This window comes from Pituophis catenifer, unplaced genomic scaffold, assembly GCF_029215685.1.
Source record: "Pituophis catenifer annectens isolate HBS135680 unplaced genomic scaffold, rPitCat1.0.hap2 SCAF_16, whole genome shotgun sequence".
NCBI lineage: Eukaryota > Metazoa > Chordata > Lepidosauria > Squamata > Colubridae > Pituophis > Pituophis catenifer.
The window spans coordinates 16,531,244-16,537,819 of NW_027256896.1; positions in this window are offsets into that span (position 1 = coordinate 16,531,244).

The window sequence follows — 6,576 nt, forward strand, 5'->3', positions numbered from 1 at the left end:
TGCAAACGCCTATTTTTGGATAAACCCGGGGCAACTCTTTGTGTTTTCATTGAGAAGGTATCGTTTCAGGTACACCATGCCCCAGGCTGCGTCAGAAATCCTTTCCTTGAGCTTGAAATCTACATGCATCTCTTTAGGTCTTCAAGCTTTTAAAATTAAAGTTGAAAGTCCCACATTAGCTGAAGGCAGCTGAGCCTCGCCAGATGTTTTCAGCAGCTCCAGCTGTCCTCTGGTCCTAGTTTCTGAGATTCCGCAGGAGAACTGAGGGTTTATGCCAAGAGCCGGTGCTGGTGAATGGCCGTTCGCACTAAAATATAGGTGGGATCAGGAGCCTAGAAGCTTTGCAAACCAGGACCTTGGTTGGAGTAACTTGCAAAGAAGATACGTCAAGCTTGGGTTGTCTCGACACAGTTCTCTTACATAGGCGAATGCTTTGTTTACGGTAGAGCTGCTGTTAGAACGATCCCTAAGGACGCAATTTCAGGAGGACTCAAAAGCTCCCAAGATAAACCAGTCTGTCAACCTTTCTTTTGTTGCCGGGGGGGGGGGGGGGATGGGGATGGACCAGTAGTAGCACTAACGGAGGTTCCCGTTCTACGGAAAGCCCCCCCCCCCCATTGAATATTTGTAGTTAGGCTTTTAATGGCTAAATCCTTTCCGAGTTCCGTCCTTTATAAATAAACGCTGCTGATTTTTGGGAGGGGGAATGAAAGTTTTCTTTTTTAAAGAAAATGAAAATGACACTAATGAAAGCTGCCTGTGTATACATTTTAAACACTGTTTTAGATTAATTAGTATGTAGATTTTGTTTTTCCTTTTTTTGAGAGAGAGCAAGAGAGCAAGAGAGAGCAACTCGGGGGGTTTTGATAGAGAAAAACAATTGTGTAAAATTTTACGGGGGGGCGTGGGCAAAGGGGCTATTTAGATTGGAAGTAGAACTGTTACTGCTTTGGGAGAAATAGCCTTAATAATAAAAAAAAAAAACAGAGGAAACAAATCGCCTCAGCTTTAATTTGTATAAAATACTCACTTCTGAAGAGGAAAAAAAAAGAAAAAGAAAATTAAAATGTCTTTCAGGAAATATGCTACAGGAGAAACATTTGATTTATTAGTCGCATTTTTATGCGACTTCATCTTTGATGAAGAGCAGGTAACAAAATGTTCTGTTCCACAGCCTGGTTTTTAATCGTTATTTTATTTTATTATTATTCAGTTAAAACTTGAATGAATTTAAGACGTCCGGTTCTGTTTAGCCATTTGTCTGATCTTGCACAGTGGTGGGTAATGATAAAAACGGTTTCAATTCTGTGTGTATATATATATACGACGTTTTATTCTATTTGTACATCAGGAAATTTATGTAACAAAAATCATAGGGGGAGACATTTTTCCGATTGGGGGTTTAATACAGCGATGAGGTTCGTGGCAATATGCTAGCTAATTAAATTCCAGGTCGAATTTATCTTTAAACTGTGTGTAAATTTTAAAACTGTTAAGATTTCTACTGTATATTGATCATGCATAGTGTGATCTAAGGCTGCTTGTAATTTAAAGAACCTTATTTAATATTCAAAATAAAAATAAAGCTATATATTTATAAGCCTGGAATCTGACGTTCCTTCTGTTTTGATGCGTTCCATGGTGCGTGACATTGATTGATTGATTGATGGCGACCACATAGATTTTCTCCATAAAAGGTGCCATTTAAAGAAGGCAAAATCATCCCGGGAACTGTATTGTCTTCTTCACTTTGGCTTCTTGGCCTGAGAAGGTCTGTGATTACTTTGTTCTACAATAATGTTTGCCAAAGTTAGAAAAGCATAATGTTTGGAGGTTGAATAAATGAATTCTTAAGTAGATATGAAATCTGATATTGGCCGGAGTGCGTGTGTGTGTGTGTGGAGTTGCGTGTCTGTGTGTGCTGTGGGGGGGAAGGGGATCAGAAAGAAGCAAGCAGGTGAACCAGTTTGTAGCTTGGCCTGCACCCAAAGAGAACAACATTAAACTACACTTCTTCCTTTCTCCCTTCCTTTCAATCTCTTTAATTTTTTTTTCCCTTGGATCTTTCACAAGTCCTCCTTATTTGAGCCAAACGGGTTTTCCCACCAACAAAAATCTATGGATCGGAACCTCAGCTTTTGAGGATCGAACGTCACGCTCCTGCTTTCGCCTCTGTGTCCTGGATTGGCGCTTGCCCTCCAACCACAGCTGCCCCACCTGAAGAGAGTCCCAGAGTTGTAAACGAATGCATCTAGGAAACTCGGCAACTTAAAAGAAAAGCTGAGGAACTTCAGAAATGATTATGGTGCTTGGTGCCACCTTCCTTTCCATGCTCAAAAAAAAAAAAACACCATGTGCAACCAGAGACTTAAAAGCTGCGGTTGACTGAAGGGCTCGAGTCCTCCAACGTTGGCCATCAGCAGCACCCCAACTTTTCTGCCTTGCGCCATTCCAGAAGAACACCATCGCCCCAAGTTCTGGGCCTCAGTTCTAGAATCCCAAGTTGAGCTGCAGCCAGACGGGGAAAATATTCTGCTCAAAAACCTTGCCGTTCTTGGCTTATTTGCAGTAGACTTGGCCATGCCAGACTCCGCCTCCTTACCTGTTAGTGCATTAAAGTGACGTGTCCTAGCCCAGGTGAACAGTCCGTAGCAGATGGGGATGGGCAGACAGCTGGCTTCCTGGGAGATGGGTCACCTTCTCCTGCTGAGGCCCGGTTTGCGTTTTTTATGATCCATGCCAAGTTGGAACGGTTGAAGGATGCCATTGGCACCTGTTTCAGGTAAGGAATCTCGAATCATTTCTGGCCTCTTCCATTCAGAGCCATCGTGGGCAAATATTTGGGAATGAAAGAAGGGGGTGATCAAATTGATAAGTGGCTCTCGCACGGCAGTCTACAAAAAAAAACTCTCTTGAAATGTCTTTAAAAATCCTCTTCCCCTAAATTGAAGACTTTCTTTGCACAGTTATCTTAACAATAACAAGAGTTGGAAGGGACCTTGGAGGTCTTCTAGTCCAACCCCCTGCCTAGGCAGGAAACCCTACACCACTTCAGTCAAATGGTTGTCCAACATCTTAAAAACTTCCAATGTTGGAGTATCCACAATTTCTGGAGGCAAGTTGTTCCACCGATTAACTATTCTAACTGCCAGGAAATTTCTCTTTAGTTCTAAGTTGCTTCTCTCCTTGATTAGTTTCCATCCATCGCTTCGCCTCCCTTCAGGTGCTTTGGAGAATAGATTGACCCCCCCCCTCTTTATGGCACCCCCTTAGATTTTGGTATACCGCTATCGTGTCATCCCCTAGTCCTTTTCATTCAGCGTTTTCTGGGTCTCGAATACGGGAAAAGCACACCAAGGAGCCAATTTCTGAACCTCTCCAAAAAAAAAAAAGGGGGGATATTATGATTTTTTAGTCTGAGATGAGAACGTTACCCCCGTATGACTCTACAGAAGAGTTATTCTTTTTTTAAAAAAGTTTTTATTTTTTAAAACAAACATACAAACAAACAGTACATTTTTTTCTGAATAGAGTATTGACCGAGTCAAAATGTATACAGCTTATAACGTAAGTATAATATTTTAACCATCCTCTTCTGTATAGAGAGAGGATACAGAAGAGTTATTCAATGACCAGTTCACTTTGCCCGGGCACAGACCTAGGTTGGCAACCCCGCCGATCTGCAAGCTAAGAATTGTGGTTTATTACAATGGCCAGGCCCATGTAGAAATCCTCCTGGGTCGAACCGAATACATTTTGCACCAACAGGTGAGCTGAAAATGGGGGAAAAGATAATAATGCTGGTTTAATTCGATGTCTCTCCCCCACCTGTTCCATCCAAAGGACCGAGGAGTTATATGACGTCCGAATTCTCTTCCCTTCCCTTCCCTTCCCTTCCTTTCCCTTCCCTTCCCCTCCTCCTCTTTCTTTTTGGAGGTGAACAGCTGATTAACCTTTGTTGCAAGGACAAGCGATTAGATTGTTCTGTGTTGTACATTGTACATTGCTTTACCTTATAACAATTCTTGGCTGGGGGGGGTGCGGCTCCGTGAGCACCCGTGGGCTGTGGATTTCACTCAAGGTCTTTCATTCAACTTTGTTTCATGATCCGAGATTTTAATTTGGGTGTTTGTACCTGGGAAGTTTTCTCAGCTCTGCAGAGCCCCCCTTTGCATTCCTCTTTGAATCCTGTCCAATAATTTGCAATTTTGGCTGCCTTGGCCAATACCTTGATGATAAGGTTCTGTATCTAGCTATTTCACCCTTCGAAAGCAAGGCAGTAAGAGCAACGACGCGGTGGCTCAGTGGCTAAGATGCTGAGCTTGTCGATCGAAAGGTCAGCAGTTCAGCGGTTCGAATCCCTGGTGCCGCGTAACGGGGTAAGCTCCCGTCGCTTCTCTCAGCTTCTGCCAACCTAGCAGTTCGAAAGCACGTAAAAAAATGCAAGTAGAAAAAGAGGGACCACCTTTGGTGGGAAGGTAACAGCGTTCCGTGCGCCTTTGGGGTTGAGTCATGCCGGCCACATGACCACGGAGACGTCTTCGGACAGCGCTGGCTCTTCGGCTTTGAAACGGAGATGAGCACCGGCCCCTAGAGTTAGGAACGACTAGCACCTATGTGCGAGGGGAACCTTTACCTTTTAAGAGCAACAAACGTTTTTAAAGGTATGCCCAACCTTGAAATATATGTATTTGAAAAGCTTGCAAGAAAGTGGACTTTGATGGACAGCCTGCCACAAAAACATCTTCTCTTCATTTGAAACAAAGCAGAGTTTGGGATTCCCTGTAAAGGGTTTCTCAGCCCCAAAGCTCAAGAAAGTAAAACAATTGTAAAGAAGGGTGATATCAGTTCAGTTCAACCAAATTGGTGGCCCATGCCGTTGGATCTCATTAACCCATTATTATATAATTATATGTAAGGTATTATTATTGCTACGTACTCCCTTTTTTTTTAACCACCCGGTAATGCCTTAATTTGGGGTAGAATCGGGGTGACTGGATAAAGCTGAGCATTTACTGGACGGGTGCCCTTCCTGATGCCTATGCGCAGTTAGCAGCAGATAATTATTATTACTAGGGATTACGTGATCATAAAAAAAAAGGGAGAACACAGACCTTTTGGACCTGTGGATGCTTCTTTCTCCCGTATGCTAGGTTGTGTGTATGTCCATTTAGAAATAACATTGACATTTTGGGTGCAAATGATAAAACATAGAATCAAGAGGGAAATCTTTGGAGTCTTCGACCCAACCCTCTGCTCAAGTCAGGAGACCTTATACCAGGGGTCTCCAATCTTGGCAACTTTAAGACTTGTGGACTTCAACTCCCAGAATTCTAGGAGTTAAAGTCCACAAGTTGTCAAGTTTCGAGGTCGTCTCAAATAAATTGCATTTCAAACACAGTCTTTGAAGAAAAACTCCTTATTTATTAAGCACGACATTCTAACCTGACTCAAATCGAAGCCAACACTGATTTCCAGCCCCAAAACCCTCCCTTTCCATTCCCCACTCCCCTGCACTCATTGGCCATCTTCCAAGTCATTCTACCCCTAATTTACTCCAGCTCAAAGGAATTTCCCCCCTCCCATCTCATCTCCTAGGGGATATTATCTCCAGGGAAAACAAGTAGGTGAAAAGTCAAACGTCCCTTTCCAGACGCCTTCGCTTCTCCTTCTTATGTCAGCACTAGAGTAAATGCAGCTTGAAGTGCTGACATCAGTCTTAAAGTTGCCAAGGTTGGAGACCCCTGCCTTATACCATCCCAATCAAAAAGTTGTCCAACCTATTTTTGAAAACCACCATAACGGAGCACTGACAACTCTGGAGGCCACTCCTTTCTTTTTTTGTAAATATATTATGTTTTCATTCTTATTTAAGTGCCAAGAAACCTGGGGACAGAATTACTGTAGATCAGTGTTTTCTCAATGTTGGCAACTTGTTGGCTGTGGAATTCTGGGAGCTGAAGTCCAGACACTCTTAAAATCAATCAAAGGTTGGGAAATACTGTTGTAGATCTTCCGTAGAAGTTCAAAATATCTCAGAAGTTGATCCTTCTGGGTGATTTTAATACGTGAGAGAAGTAAGGTTTGATGTAAAGGTTTTCACACGATCTATAAGCGCCCCTTAAGAATGGAAATAGGTAGACAAACAAAAGTGGTTGAGTGAATTGCCATTTGTAAACACAAGAAGACAAGATGTCTTCTTGTGTTTAAACTATCGTAAATCTCTCCCATGCAAGAAAGTCCTTGCAAAATCAAAATATAGCTTGAGAGTGGAAATGTTCTATGTGGGCATTGTTTCTTTCACCTCTAGAGAATTTTTCATTAAAGAAATCTCTCAAAAGTGATCTAGTGATCTTTTTTTTATTATCATACACAGGATTCCCCAACTTCCATGGATCCTGGCATGTCTAGACCAAGACTTGGTTGAGCTGACAGCTGAAGAAGATGAAGATGTAACTAGATAAACCCTCAAGTTGAGGTCTTTGTTCAAAAAAGGATCCATCCTTGGGTTGACGTTGGGTGTTCCTTCTGCTAGGAGATGAAAGTCTAGTTTCTAGATCTTTGGTTGCACCAACC